Source organism: Nelumbo nucifera, chromosome 1 (genome assembly GCF_055504915.1).
Source record: "Nelumbo nucifera cultivar China Antique chromosome 1, China Antique-T2T, whole genome shotgun sequence".
Taxonomy (NCBI): Eukaryota; Viridiplantae; Streptophyta; class Magnoliopsida; order Proteales; family Nelumbonaceae; genus Nelumbo; species Nelumbo nucifera.
Window position 1 is genome coordinate 139,582,051 of NC_142649.1, and position 17,336 is coordinate 139,599,386.

Consider the following 17,336-nt stretch of genomic DNA (forward strand, 5'->3'; position numbering starts at 1 on the left):
CACAAAAACCCAGTGTTTGGAGCTCGTCCCATAAGGCTTTCAATTTGGTGAAGTAGACTGCTACCGAAAGACTTTCGTGCTGTAATGTTGGAAGGTTTCTCTTGTGCTGGTAGGTTCTTAGCACATTCTTCAATGAGAATCTCTCTTCAAGATCTTTCCAGATTTGACTAGTCATGTCTACGTAGACAACACTATCATGGAGTTCACACACCAATGAAATGAAAATCCAAGAGATCACCATCAAATTGCATTTGATCCAAAGTGATTCTTGCGGTGATCCTACATCGGGCTTTGACAGTGAACCATCAACAAAGCAATACTTGTTTTTGGCTCTTAAGGCATTTCTCATCGCACACTGCCAAATTGGGTAGTTATCCCCATTGAGTGGAGAAGATACCAATAGAGTCCCTGGATTATCTGAGGTATGCAAGAAATAGGGTGAATCGTGATTCAACTCCATCACAAGAAAGGTAGACAGAAAAATGAAATACAAAAGCCTAGAATGGCTCTGATACCATGTAAAATGATACAAACAAAAAAAACATAGCATAATTTGCACAGAAGAAACAAACTTGTTGAAGAAAGAATCTGTCTCATTCAATATCTACTCGTCGAATGGTGACATCTATATATATATATATATATGATGAAGTCAAGTTGAAGCCTAACTTTCTGGAATATTCGGACTTTCTTTAACAGAATCTTGTCAGTGTTAACACTTCTCATGTTACCTCTCCTATAACCCATTTAAATTGCCAATATTCACACCATGCTCGTCTACTGATTAAAGTGCTTGATGAACAACGTCTTGGCCCTTCTTTATTTATTTTTCAATACATGTCGGTAAACAACCCAAGTTTTTGTTTTTTTTTAATGTGGTTGTTGCTTGTTGGGAAGATCCCATCTCAGGCACTCCTCCACAAGCCCTTGTTGGTAAACATTGGAGACTATAGGCTCCGTTTGGTTTTAGGGAAAGTTTGGGTGGGATGGGATGGGATGGGATGGATTGAGAAAGTGTGAAAATTTTACTTTCCACCGTTTGGTAATACAAAGGTAAATAGTGGAAAAATTCATTTTCTCATGTTTGTTTTTTGAGAAAATTCATTTTCCCATGTTTCATTCCCTCTCATATTATGAATTAATGAAGTGAATTAAGGGCCAAACAGCCAAACTAGTTGATGTAATCCAACTTATATATATATTTTTAGAATCATATTTTAACGATGTTGATTGTAACCATCACATTTGATACAAACCAATGATGGGCCCACGTCATTTGAATTTCATATGGCAAGTTATGGCCCCATGCAACAACAGCTAGTAGTCCTATTTTGCAACCAATCGACCTGTAACTATAATTGTGTTACTGCCCTTGGACAATAGAGTTAAGTTGGACTCCTAATGATAGACGTTCATTAATCAGTAAAGCTTAAGACTTGTGTTATATGTGCGTCAAAAGATTTTGCAAGTATTGGAATGATAGCTTAATGGCATAAGAGTGAACACTGAAGCGTTGTGATTAGAGTTTTGTAATTTTACTGGTAAACAAAATTTAGACTCATCCAAACATTTATATTTTGTCTGGACTCCCCACTTAAATCATTTCGATTATTTAGTTTTGTGCTCTCCACCATAGTAAGATGCAAGAGCATATCTAAGATGTTGGATCTTTTCTTTGCATATTGCCCAAGACCACGGTAATTATGATTTCTTTGCACATCAAACTCGCCACACATTTGATACAAATAAACTAAAAATAAAGGCCAAGAGATCCTAACCAAGGGTCTAAGTTTTGAGGCATCAAATCTATGAAAAGTCCATGCTTCAATTAATTTTATAATTAGGTTAGTTCCTCCTCTTAAACTAAAACAATTAAAAAATTCAAAAGCAAAATTAGATGCCATTAAACTTGCAAATTTCAAAGATGTCAAAGCCTAAGAGTTGTTTCTCCATCATCCAACTTCAAAACATCTAAATGATGATCTGGATATAGGAATTATATAATCTTGGCATCGTAGACTCTCTCTTGCAGAGGTTAGCCGGAATGGTGGTACTGCTGAAGGAAAATTTTGCAGCATTAAGAAATACACGGATGATGTACTGTTGTGAACTCAATCCAGTTTCAGCATTCTTTCAAGGAAAAATAGCACCAAAGGCTGCAATTGAAACAACTTCCAGATCGGACCTGACAACTATATATTAATAGCATCATCACACTAATAACATAAAATGGTGATCAAACAATATAAATATCCATTGCATCACATATGTTTACTACATCACCCTCCATTGCATCACATATGTTTACCGATGGAAGTGTTGGTGTGTTTTTTGTTTAACAGGAAAAAGGTGGGGTTCCTCATGAGAAGTTTCAGGAACCTAGAGAAGTGGAGGTTCTCTCTTTTCCTCTCTCTCTCTCTAATATACATACGTATTTATCAAACACACACACACATGCACATAACCTAAAATCCACATCCACCCCACTCCTTGGCCATTATAGTTCTACTAACATTAAAACATTTTTGTTGGAATATTATTCTAGGTTATAGCCCTAGTTAAAAAGGAGTTGGGTCTTGCATTTAAAGGAGCCCAAAAGAATGTAGTTGAAGCTTTGGAGGTAACCAAAGATGTGGAAATCTTTTACTTATAGAAACTTGGAACTATTCTATATCTTTTGCCTGCATGTCCTCTGTTGTTTTTTTTACAGGCTATAGATGAAAAAGAAGCTATGGAAATGAAGGCTACTCTAGAATCTAAGTCTCCATTTGGTTTGAGGGAAAGTTTGGGTGGGATGGGATGAGAAAGTGGGGGGGAGAATCTGTTGGAATTGATTCAAGAGGCTCTAATTAGTCCACAATCCAACCAGAATCCTACTTCTACTGGGGATTTCATACAGGATTGACATCAAGACCTTTTTGGTTCAGGAAACACCATGGTTACTCAAATTTTGCAGCCATGATGGATTAGTGGTGGATATTTAATCAAGTAAATGAATTTTCAGATCAATTTACTATTTATGGTGAATATTTAATACACTTCCCAATTTTACATTCACTCACTTGCACCAGTAAGTGATTCCTACTTGGTAGGAATTCAAGATCAGATATTAAATAAAAATCATGAAAAACACCATTCAGTTCACGGATCCATCCCCATGAAAGTTCAAACTATGTTCTCTCTAAAGTACAAAAAAAACTAATGCAGAGATGGAAGCAAGGAAAGAAACCTTAAGTTTCTCTATATATCCAGCACCTAGGGCTTTTTTTTTTTAATTTTGGGTGACCTGATTTGTTTTTTTTTTGTCAATTTAAGTTTTTAATAGTTACATTCTGATGTGCTAATTTCTTAGGAATGGGATTGTGATCTTAAAGTGTCACAATAGTTTAAAGAGTCTTTTCTTCCCTTTTTTTAACCCAGAATTACTCCACAGCCCCGGAGTGGATCCTTTTTTTAAAGGAAATTTATTAATTCAGAAAAAAATGGCATTTTTAAGAGATACAACTACTAGCACCCAATGAGCCGGTCCCATCCTCAACCAGTCATCATTGTAGATAAATCTTAGTTAGATGTTTAGCTAGCTTTAGAGTCACCAACATAGAGTCACCTTCGACCTCCAACTACCTTAAATTAGGATGTTTAGCTAGCTTTAGACCAAGACAGTAGAAATTTCAGGTGTAAGGGAGTCTTCTAACCCTTTGGGCCGACATAGAGAACTACTAAGAGAGAACTGCAATCTTAGTTAGACACTCAGATTCTAGGTGTGACAAAAATTAAAAACAGGGGTTATATTCTGATCAAAATTAAAAACATATACATAGATAAATCTACACATTCGGTTCCCTCTTCTAACCCCAGATAAATCTATAGTAAATCAAGGAATGAAGTCAGCACTTCAGAAGAACCAATCGGTTCCCTCTTTTTTTTTTTGGGTAATTGTTAGACAGTTTTGTATGCCCTTAGCTTCAATCAGAATGATGTACTTTATGAGTTTATTGTAAATGAATAAAGATACATATTTGATTCATGTTCCCTTGGTATGTTTCTGTGTAATACCCTTAAACTGGACACTTAATGAGACTCGTGTTAGTTTAGAATGTTCACAGCCAGTGGGTCGGTCTGGGGAGACCTATCCTGACAAGGCTGACACTGTGGTGCCACCAAGTCGGTTGGGGTGGCTTGTCTCAGCTGCCAGGGTGAGACCCTAGGCACATACAGTGTAGGATTAATTGAATCTTTGAACTGGACCAGATTTCCAGTATTGCCCTGGACCTTGGAGATTGATGGGCAAAACTGGAAAGTTACACCCGACCCCTAGATTCGATTATGATACTACACTAGGTGTCGGATTGGGCTGTCTTTGATGTACCAATCAGTGAGATCCTTAGCGGGGGTCAAAACCTGGGTATGTTGGGACAGTCCGAGAATTCATCTGAGTGGGTGATCATAGTGACAGGATCAGCCCCTTTGTCGGACAAAGGTAATGATCGGGGATGCACTCTCACTGATGGAAACCAAGACTGCCGGCAGCCGATTTCAACCATTGAGATTTGTTTTGCAAAATATATTTTATATAAGATATAAAAATATATATATTATGGTTTCTAAAATGTTTGCAAAAGGTTTTAATTCCCGGGATCCATATAAGTGGAGAGTGCAACACTGTTCCTTACAGCCGAGGGAGAGGTCCTCTCTTGTCGGGCAGTGTATGATCATTATGGGCTGAGAGGTTAAGTGTAAGACCATTGAGGATAATACCTGATGGGCTAATCTTGCATCTGCCCACAGTCCCTGGGTGTTACAAGGTGGCTTGGCCCAGGGACTACTTAGTGTAAGTGTTGGGCCCATAGAGCCCATTTGATGGGTTTCAGGGGGTGCACTGTCATTAATAGTGTATTCGGCCAGGCCTTGTAACAAAGGCTGGGGCGAACCCATGTGGCTGATGTGTAGATCAATGCTTGGGTCCCATGCCATACAAGGAAGCCCAACTGGGCAGCAATTTGGAAGCCTTTTGAGTACATAACCTTAAATGGGCCTTAAGCCCATTTCGAACTGGGCTGATTTGATCAGTCATTTAAAGGGGGCGAATTCTAAAGAGGGTCAGCTGAAAGGATTGGGCTTAGACCCTATCCACTCAGAGAGTCCAAGATCTAAATGGGATTTAGATCTGGAAACCTCCTAATTAGATTAGGAGATAGCTGATCTTATCTGCAGATAAGATAAGGGTTATCCCTTATCACTAAGGGACTTCTAACCCAAATATGATTTGGATTAGCAGCTCCTAATCTGATTAGGAGCTGATCCCTTTTGAGATTATAAAAGGGGAAGGGGGCGGCAGCCTACTACACAACAACATCCATAGCATTCTTCTCTTTGAAGAAAGAGAGATTGAGAGATTTCCTGCATACTGCGAATTCTCTCCTGTCGCCACCTTCCTGCTTTTGCCATTCCTTCAGTTCGATCTCCAGTTCTTGGGAGCAATCAAGATTGGATCTTGATTTCAATCTTTTAAGGAAAAGATTGGTTGGAGCTGTACTCAAGTCGTCCAGTTGATCCTTAAGAAGGGTCAAGTTCTTTTGGAAGAACGTTGCTGATTCTGCTCCACCCTGCACTGCGCCATCTTCAGTGGGAGCAGTCTTTGGATTCTTCCTTGGGCGTGAACACCTCCATTGGGAGATATTACATCTCTGTATCAGGTATATTCCTCTCCCATTATTTTTGGTTCAAATCTGGTTTAGTTTATGGTTCAAGATTGATCCTTGAAAATATGATTTTCTAAATAGGGAATACGATTCCCAGTTGAAGGGAGAGAAAAATTTTTGAAATTCGCCCCTTATTCCGCAATCTTTGGGCGTCCATAGGATGGATCTCTCATCCCTTCAGGTAATAGCTCCATCGTCTTCTTTGACCATGGTAGAGAAGGGTTCTGAAATCGAACCAAAAGAATAGACAGTCTTGTTGGAAGTCATAATGGAAAAAAATGTACACCACTATAAATCGATCAACCGGCAGTGGTTTGATGATCGAATAACAAAAAAAAAGAAATCTCAGAGAAAACCCCTGTACCTAACAAATAGCTTCACTTCAAAATAACAAGAAAACAAAAAAAACCCTTCGTCACAGCACTATAACGTGAATCTCATAGAAAAGCCTTGTACTTGTGCATGTCCTGAAGAAGACGAAATGGAGCTTCTCCTTTGCTCGCTAAAACAAACTGTCCTACCAAATCTCGCCTACACAAGGAGAATGGAGCTTCTCCTTGCCGAAAATATTGAAGAAGATGAAATGGGATGAGTCATTGCAAAGACTGGCGCAACTATGGTAAAAACACTCTAATCCACCAAAATATACAAAAAAATATAGGAAATGGCTCGCCAAAGCAAGAGGAGATATGACTGTTGGAATGCTTGGCTGAAAGAAGAAGGAGACTCCCGAGTTGAGGCCTGACAAAGCCCGATAACTTTTCTTAGTCGCGTCTCACGTTTTTCCTTATTTACTTATTTTTGGGATCCTGCTTCTCACTCTTTTCTCATCCCATACCACTGTATCCCAGCAATCAAACATGAGAAAAAGGTATCATTTAGGAATATTCCTCTTTTCCTATCTCTTTCCCTCAAACCAAACGGAGCCTTAAGGTGCTGTTCGGATTTGGAATAAAATTTGGTTTTGGTGATCTTTTTCAGAATATTAAAATAATAGAAGATGAAGTTTAAAGATGTGAACAGCTCCACATGCAAATGAATGGTTCAATTCCCTACTTCAAGATCCATTCCTGGTTGCTGAAAGAAGAAATTTTTTAGAGGCAAAAGTCACCGGTTACTTTGTTAAAAGAAGGTGATAGGTATACAAGTTTTTTCATGCCACAGTGAAAGCCAACCGGTTGAATTTCAAGATTCATCAAATCACGCTCGATTCTGGAGCAGTAACAAATGATCCTTAATTAGGATATTATTGGAGAAGCTATCACTTATTACAGTACCATTATTTCTAAAGAGCCATGTCGAATCTCTGAGCATTTACTGGAGCCAATTTTTGCTTGTATCTCGGACAATGAAAACAGCGCCTGGTTGGAAATCCCTAATGATGAATAAATTCGAGCTGCAGTTTTTGCACTCTCAAGTCTCAAGGGATAGTTCCCCCTGCCCAGATGGTTTCACAGGTCACTTTTACTGTAACTACTGGAGCATCTTGGATGGGTGCTTACACGGGTCTTAAACAAGGTGATCGATCCGCTCTCACCATATCTCTTCTGTTCATCATAGCTAAAGAAGTTTTCAGTAAGAGGGTCTCTCCAGTTTATTTGTAAATAATTTGGCTATTCTATTACACGGGTCTTAAACAAGGTGATCGATATACAAGACTCCAAGGGAATTCCCCGCTGTCGCTCACTACCTGTTTGCAGATTACACCATAATTTTTGTCAATGGGTCTAGAAGGTAATGAATATTTTATTTGAGTATGAAGAAAGTTCTGGTTAGAAAATCAACAAATGGAAGAGCTCTTTTTATACTTCCAGTAAGTTGTCAGTTACTCGGGTCAACATAATTGCTTCTACCCTCGGTTTTGTGAAACAATCCCTCCCTTGCAAATATCTTGGGGTTCCAATTCACAAGGGCAAAGTCTCCATCCAAGTTATATGTTTGAAGGCCTTCTAACAACCATTAATAACAGAATCAGTTCTTGGAAAGGGAAGCTTCTATCCACAAGGGGCATTTAATTGATCTTATTGAAGCATGTGCTATCTTCAATACCTCTTTATTTGCTTGTGGCTTTTGATGTCCCAAAATGTTTTCTCATGAGACTTGAAAAAGGTATGAGAAATTTCTTGCGGCCCAATTCAGGAGATGGTAAACACAATTGGGTGGCTTGGCACGAAGTGTGTAGAATTAATGTTGGAGGAGGGCGGACTGTGCATCGGAAAGTTGGAAAATGTTAACAAAGCATTTCGGTTGAAATCGTTATGGAGGAGGGCCTTATCGGGAACCACCATATATTGAAGACGGCCTTCAAAGATAAACTTTCAGCAGCAATCAAGAGGAAGACGGGTTTTCATGGATCCTCCACTAGGAAGAAGAACTTCAGTTTTTTAGATTTCTTGTCTGAAAATGCAACTTGGCTGAAAATGCAACTTGGCATATGAGGGAGAATTGGTCTCCAGCTGGCCCACTTATCAAATTGATTTCAGATCCTCGTCACTTTGTCAGGTTGATACTTCCCTCTAGATAGCTATATTTTGGACTTTAATGGTGTCTCGTCAAGCTTATTTGAGAAAGCCCACGAGCCTGAAATTTTGCCCAACCCTGAAAAATAACAACGGATCAAGTTGGGCTGGGATATTGGGCCACTTGGCCCATGAATATGCCTAATTGTATACATCAAAATCATATGAAATGAAAATTTAAACATCTTTTTCAATTTTTTTTTTTTAAAATGGACCTCTCATATCTTCGCCCGGTCCACGGCCTAGTTTGGCCCAAGGCTCGGCCTAGCACGACCCGATTTACACCCCTACTTGAACCCGCCCAATACTAGGGATGGGGTAGGGAAATTCAAGGATTCCCCATCCTTGATGAGGAGTGGAGTGCCTTGCCCCTGAACCCGCCTAATGTTGGGGACAGGGCGGGGATGGGGTAGAGTGTCTTGACTATGGGGCAGGGATAGGGATGGGGTGCCCCGCCCTAAACCCATCCCATTGTCATTCCTATATAATTGTTAATTATTAGTAAAATTAATAAAAATATTAGCTTTTGTATTTATTTTTTGTTTATTTAAAGTTAATCAAATTTTCATTTAAAAATAATAACAACTATTAAAATTACTATAAATTATTAATAAAATTAAATTTATTAAAAAATATTTGTTCATATTGAATTAGCAATAATTATTTTCTATAAATCAACATTAAATGAAAATACAATTATTAAAATTTTAGATATTCACAATAACTTTGAATACTTTTAGTTAATTAACAACAAATTTTGATTATTAATTTAATATTAATTAATAATAAATAAAATTATTAAATCTTTTCAGATTTTCCCATGCATTGTACGAGTCCCCGCTAGTTATGGTATAATTTTAGAACTAAGCTAAAAACCATGAAATCAAAGCCTTCAATTAGATGTCCACTTTGAAATAGATGCAGTGACATTGTGGTAGGGCCACAACAAAAGATGAAAGGTCAAAATTCACAATTGCTAAAACTATGTCCTAGTAAAAGTGAATTCATAGATTTACCCCCAAATTTTAGTGTAAAACTCAATTACTCTCACATGTATAATGGAACACTGGTAACCTAGTGATTGGTTAGTGCAAGGAATCCTTGTTGAGCACTCACCAAACAGAATATAAGAATACACAATTGTTTTACATTTTAAATTTTTAATAATTAATAATTATTTATTTTTTATATACTACTTTTAATAATTTTTTGCAATACAAAAATAACAATAATTAATTTCAGCTAGGGTTGTTCATCAAACCGATGAAACCTACCAAACCAACCAACCCGACCCAACTGAGTCTAGATTTGCTCCTCACACCGACCATACAACATGTACCAGCTGTGCATCGAGAACATCTCTTGCGCCTAGATGTTATTATTCATGGGTGGTGTTCCCAATACACGGTTAGATGTGGTACTAAGGTTGGAGTGAGGAGCACTATGTTCGGAGTAAATCCCCATTCGACCCGAGTTAGTCAATTTTCTAGTATTTCTAGTCGGCTTCAGTTCAACAATTTCCCGATTAGTTTGACCATTTGTAAACTGACCAAAACCAAACCAACCCGACCATAGATATATATTAATATTTTATATTTTAAATATAATCTTTTTAATACAGAAAAGTGGGAGAATTCCCATATTTCTTAGTGTAAAATATTTTATAATGTAAATTTAATATTTTTTAATTTATTTCTTAATAATACCACTATAAATTTTTAATTTAATTTTTAAGTTTAAACCTTTTGAACCAATAATTGACAAAACTAAAAACCGACCCAAATCAATATAATCCGAGTTGGTTTGTTTTCACTAATGGTCAATCGGTTTCGGGTGACCAATTCCCCAACCTATCTAAGTAGGTTTGGTTGTGCAAACAACCTACAACCGAATCGAGTTGATCCATGAACACTACTAATTTCAACTAAATCAATAGTCTAATCTTCAATAAATAACCATGGTTTAATCTCCAATAATTTTTAAAAATTTATAGAAAAAACACAATTAATGAAAATAAATTTATAACAAAAATACAATACATAACTAATAAAAATACAATAATTAGGAAAATATAATAAACACTGAAAATATATAAAATTAGACTAAATAGTGTAATATCCAATAATAGTTTAATCTCTAATAAATATTAGTCAATAAATTATAACAAAAATACAATACATCCAATAAGTATAATAAATTAAACTTCAAATTTTAAATAACAATAATCTCCAATAATTATTAAATTTTTTGTTAAATAACAAAAGAAAATTAGATTTATACATAATTATTGAGAATATATTTATCACAAAAATACAAAAAATAATTACTGAAAATAAAATAAATACTATTTTTAGTATATATAAATATTGATAAAGATTTTAAAATTATTATTAATAAATATTAATTTTTATAAAATTTATTTTCTAGAATTATCAATTGATATAAGTGAAATAATGTTTTTATTATTAGTACGTTAATAACGATTATTATTCTATTTTTAATATCTATTAAAAATATTTTTTTAAAGTTATTACATATTTTTGTTATTTGGAAGCTTCAATACCTCTAAATCAATAATATTTAATTTTTTTGAAATTATTGATCTTTTATATTCTTATTATCAAATATTATTAAATCTATTGTAATTATTTTTGTGCTTTTGATAAGTTTTAAGGTCATTACATAATTTCATTATTTAATATATTTTTTATTTTTTAAATAATATTTAAAATATGATTTAGCTATTAAACATTTTGATATTAAAAATATTAATTAAAAAATAGTTATTTAAATAATATCATTATTTAAATTAAAATATTAATTATTTTTTGAATTTAATAATCTATAAAATTGTAATTTATACTATTAATTTTGTAAAATATATATATATATATATAACTCCAACACTGCATACCACATCTTACATGCATCTAGAAATATGACAAGCATGAGCCGTCAAAGACATGATTTACATTGTTTCCTGCACGAGAAGTGGCGGAGATGATTCAACATGATGGAATAGACCTTCTGCGCATTTCCTCTAGGGTAAACTAAGAAAGTCCGAGTTTCTAACCAAACAGTAAACCAACTCTGAAAGCCATAGCTTCTGCTTCTATTGATGATTAGTGTGCACAGGTATTCAGAGAGAGCCGTTACAAAATTTCTTCCGGAATCACGAATGGTCGTCCCCACTCTGATCTTTCAAACCAGAATGCACCGTCCACTACTTTAACTTCAACACTATACCGATAGGAGTGGAGGACTATTCCACCCCACCACACTGTACTTGGACTCCCATAATTATTTATTTGTGGGTGCATCAACAGGTTTAGCTGCAACCTGCGAGCGATAGCTCTGATAACTGCCTGACAGCCGAAATGATTGAAGATGGAATAAACTCTCCATCTTCCATTACGTACCCTCCTCCAAGGCTCCAACCCATACCCAGGTGGCCGGGTTTGGGTTTCAGATTATTACACACCCACTTTAGGCAAAAATAAGATAGAGATTTAGAAAGTTTACTCTCCACGTTGTCGGCAACAAAGGAAGGCAGATTAATCGATAGACAAAAAACTGCAATTTCAGTAATTGAGAGGCAGACAAGAGAGAGAGAGAGAGAAATTGTAAGGGAAAGGGTAATGGAGAGGAACTTCAATTCAACCAGGGACCGAATAAATGCTACGTTTTTTATCAAAAACAAATCAATGCTACATTTTACCATAGATTTGTATTGATTTTGATAGACTTAAATATTTGATAAGTTTGAAGTCCTTTTATACTTCTTGTCTCCGAGGAAAAAGTTCTTAGAAAATAATAAAATAAGATAAAATCTATAAAAAAAAAAACGTATAACCACTTAAATAACGTGAAAGCATATTCTTCAAGAGTCCGGATGTATAGGCACGTTAGGTAAACACAATGAATCAGCACGTAATAGCTGTATGACACATGTCCCAGTTAATGTGCCTTTCATCTAAACGGTTTTGTTCCATTAGACAGAAATTATCCATTATTTTATTATCTTTGTCAAAATAATTAAAAATAAAAAAACAATGAAAAAGGAAAACGTAAATAAATCCCAACTCCCAACATATTTACGTTTTCCTTTTTCATTATTTTTATTTTTAATTATTTTAACAAAAATAATAAAATAATAGATAATTTCAATCTAACGGAGCAAAACCGTTTGGATGAAAGGCACATTAATTGGGACATGTGTCACGCAGCTAATACGTGCTCACGCAGCTGGATTACCGGAGACATCTAAGACATATCAGATAATCATGTGTATTAAATTTCAATTTGTGTTCTTAAGAAATCTCTTGTTTAGTCGTTTTGTGTCTCTGCAAACAGGGGCATGTTACATTATAACCGCACATTAAGAACATCTGATGTAGGGTGAAACATTATAACTGCACATCAAGAACATCTCAGTTGTCAATGAGGGAGAAATGTTTTTATGAATGGCTGTAGTAGTGTCTTATGGGTACGTGTGGATAGAACCTGCTTTGTGGGTAGCAGAGATCTTGTTTTTTCAAGGAAAAAGGAGGGGGGCATAACCCTGACCCTCAAAACTATATAGGGAGAAAAATCTCTAAAACTATATTAAAAAATAAGAGAAATTTCTCAAGAAGGAAAACGGGGTGATAACCTTTGTTTGGTCTTCATGATTGTTGAACTCCTTTCAATTGATTGATGGGTATCATCTCTAGATCCTCGACTTGTGATCTTTTCTAGGTTTTAAAGTAAGGAGAATGCCCCTTCAGCCCAGGGTTAGAACTCATAGGCCCAAAGTACAGTTGGGGTAGGTGATAGCTCGGAATTAATGCCCATTTACGGGTGGCTATGTATGATTGCATAGAGCATAGGTTTTTGACCTTTTGAATGTTTATAGATTTGTAGCCGAATTCAGAAATTTGCATTAGGCCTGTCCATACTTCTCCATTTAAAGTATAGATACACCCAAATGTATTGGCAAGGGTGTATCGATACTCTAAACCATGCAGGTTCTACTTTTTCAAAAGTTTTATTTTTATAGATGTTTTTGTATTATTTAATAAATAAAATAAATGGTTTCCTAGAAACACCTTTAAAGAGGTGTATCAAAACCCTCATGAACAAGCATGTCATATCAATACTTTGAACCTTGATCATTTTCTTCTTCTCCACTATGATGTACATTCCTTTATAGACTTCTCACCATTTTACTGGCTTCCCTCGCAAGAGTGGATGGACAATTAAGATTTAAGGTTTGTTTCACCATTGGAGTGTTTTGAATTCCAAAATAACAAGATTGGATGTTACACTTTTGAAGGGTTGCACTAGCTCCATTTACCATGTCTTCCCAACCTTTTTGCTTCACAATAGATAGAACATATTTCTGTCTTTTGTCACCACACTTAGGGGGTGTTCTGTAGTGTGGATGAAGAATTGGTGGGTATGAACTAGTCCACACCACACCCTATAGTAGGGACCAATCCACACCACACCATAGTCCACAACTATTTAGAACTATGAACAAACTGTGTGGATTGGACTAGTCGACACCCACAATGGCGTTCTGTAGGCGTGGTGTGGTCCACACCACACTTTTTGATTCCATGTATCTCATATACATTTACGAATGATCTATACCAATGTTTAAAAAAACAATTCAGAAATGGAACTCTTCTAGCCACCGGTTTCTAGGTCGACAGTCCGACCGTTCGATTCAAATGGATAGCCCATTTTGATAAACAAATTAAAAAAAATAGTTAAAAATAAAAAATAGCCAAAAACTGTTGAACATGTCGACGGTTTGACCGCCCGGGTCAACGAGTTATTGAATTTTTCAACGGTTTTTGGCCAAAAATCGGGATTGGGGTAAAACAGAACCACTTGCCTGGACGGTTCCCGGGCCAAACGGTCTGACCGTCCGAGTCAACGGTGGTTCGAAAACCTTAATTTACACAATTAATCGTAAATATCTTTTTTTTTTCATTTTATATGATAAATATATTGAAAAATGCATCAATGAATTAATAATAACCAATAAAAATTAATTTTGTATAAAAACACAATAGTAAAATAATTAAACTTTTAAAAAATATATTTGAAATATTTAAAAATACTATTTTATTGACAAAAATATTAAAATGTGAAAAAGACAATAGGGCTTCAAACTTTCAAGGAGAGTGTGAAGCAAGAGATCAAAAATAGAGTGTGGACGGGACCGGTCCACGATAGCACAACCAGCCGAACATGTGTTCATCCCGTGGAACGGTCCCATCGATGAGATGAACACGGTGCCAAACACCGCCTTACTTGATACATTTGGCAATCTTGTTTCTTGATTTTTATTGGAGTATTCCTAAGCACAACATTTTTGTTTTTGAAGACTTTCAATGTCTTGAACTTCTTGCCCGGATCCATATGGAATTATCGACATTTCATTGAGCACCAAATACACCCTCCCCATGGTCTGTTGTAGATTCGACAACCTTTATAGCAGCATTCATCCATCCTTCATCACTAGTAGGTTGGTTATCCAAGCTTTCGTAGGGTTTCTTCATCACTCACCGTAGTAACCACTACATGGGTTCACGGTTTCCAAAACAATCAGTGGAGTCTCAGAGTTTGGTTTTCCTGTAGTAGCCTCTCCTTGGATCACAATCAACGTAATTAGAGGAGTCTCAAAACTTGGTTTTTCTGCAACAGCCAACATGGGATTGTGGGTTTCACCCTCATCAAATTAATCTCCCTGAAAATAGCATTGTCAAGCACCTCCTTACCTTTTCTATTCTTCACCGGAGCCTCTCTTGAAAGTTTGCACTCCATGTACTCACCCTATCATGTTTACAAGTTGATGCTTGACGATCAGTCTTGAAACAATTCATACATTAGAAAGGGAGGTGTTCATACATTACATCCTGCCAAAACCCTTCTCTACAGTTTCTATCCAAACACAATGAGGATGCTTCTTAATAGATCCAACTCCACACAAACCCTAACCGCCAACATGCGAGAGAGAGAGAGAGAGAGTTGCAGTTGTTGGATCTATCTTGAGAAAGGATAATTGATCCAGAATAGAATTATAAATTGTTCCTAGCCTGGTTCAAATCTAGTATCCACTTATATAAAAAGAACAAAAAATTCTTAATCTTGAGCGCATCCTTCAACCATACCTTAAGGTAATCCTCCTTAGATTCAAACATAATAAGGATATGCTTAGAATTGATTGCAAGTAAAGATTGATGGTTTTCCATACATGCATTTGGTGATCACCGTCTAGTTGAAAACCCTACATAAACTGAGAATAATGGAATATCAAGAGAAAGTTTGAAAATGGGAGAGAGCTTGGTGAGAATCGCAACAAAAGAGGGCTTCGGATCACCATCCCGAGAAACCATGGGAGACGATTAAGGTTTCTCCATTCCTTACCCAATTTGCCGAATGTCGCTCCGGTTTTGGTCATATGTTTGTAGGTAGCAGAGATCCTGATGTAGCATAGAAAGTGCGGGAAATCCTGCTGGCAGTTATGTTCGTTATATTAGTTGGGATGTTAGACAGTTATGTTTGTTATATTAGTTGGCATGAGTTGAGCTAGCAATTAGTTGATCTGGCGGTTGGATGGGCTGTTATAAAGCTCTTGTACTGAGTTGAATAGAGACAGAAATATACATCTACACTCTCTCATTCCCTTATTTCCTTCTTGGCTTCTTTCTTTCCTTATCTCTGTTCGTGTGGTTTTCTTGTGCTAACCATACCTGTAGGATAATCCAGCAATTCTCGAAGTGCTTCACAACCTGAGCTGCATCATTGGTATTAGAGCTTGTTCTGATTCTAGATTATGGTGGAATCGACACGACAACAAACCTCCATTCGAGAAGTAGAAGCAGCTTTAACAAGGAAGTTGAATGAAACTAATGCTCGATTGGATCAATCCATCGCTGGGCTAAAGGATATGATAATGGCACTGGTTAATCAGCAAGCAAGGCATCAGCAGACAGGGGAGACGTTAGGGAGAGGATACCCAAGAAATGGTGGAGATGGTAATTCTTTTTCTGATTCCTCCTTCTCCACGAGGCTTACAAAGGTAGATTTCCCGAGATTCAATGGAGACCATGTGGAGGATTGGCTTTACAAATGTGACCAATTCTTCACTTTGGATAACACTTCGTTTGCTGCTAAAGTCAAATTGGCAGCGATCCATTTGGAAGGTAAAGCACTGCAATGGCATCACACTTTGATGAAGTCTAGACTCACTAATGACCCCATGAACTGGGAGGATTATGCTAAGGCCATCGCAAGTAGGTTCGGTCCTGCCTTTGATGATTCGATGTCAGAATTAATGTCGCTCAAACAATCAGGATCTGTTGTTGAGTATATGGAGCAGTTTGAGAACATCTTGACCAGGGTGGAATTGACTGAAGAATATAAAATCATTTGCTTCATTACCGGGTTAGAATATGAAACACAGATGCATGTGAGAATGTTTCATCCCACGATTATTCAGCATGCTACCAACTTAGCAAAGTTATTTGAATCTACACAAAAGTACAAGCAATCAAAGTATAATTCTCAAATCGAGAATGTGTATCCGAAGGCTGTGAGTAATAATCAAACATCTAAACAAGGTACTATTAAAACCCCACCATCTATTCCTCTCAAGATTCAGGGAACACCTATCTTGGACAAGCCACCTACGGTGTATTCAGCTGCGGAAATGGTTGATAAAAGAGCTAAAGGGTTGTGTATGTTCTGTGATGAACCCTTTACACCAGGACACCAATTGAAACACAAGAGAACCCAACTATATGTTGTGGAACTAAATGATGATGAGGATGAAGATGACACTACAGTATAATTTTCAAATCAAGAATGTGTATCCAAAGGCTATGAGTAATAATCAGACATCTAAACAAGGTACTATTAAAACCCCACCATCTATTCCTCTCAAGATTCAGGGAACACCTATCTTGGACAAGCCACCTACGGTGTATTCAGCTGCGGAAATGGCTGATAGAAGAGCTAAAGGGTTGTGTATGTTCTGTGATGAACCCTTTACACTAGGACACCAATTGAACACACAAGAGAGCCCAACTATATGTTGTGGAAGTAAATGATGATGAGGATG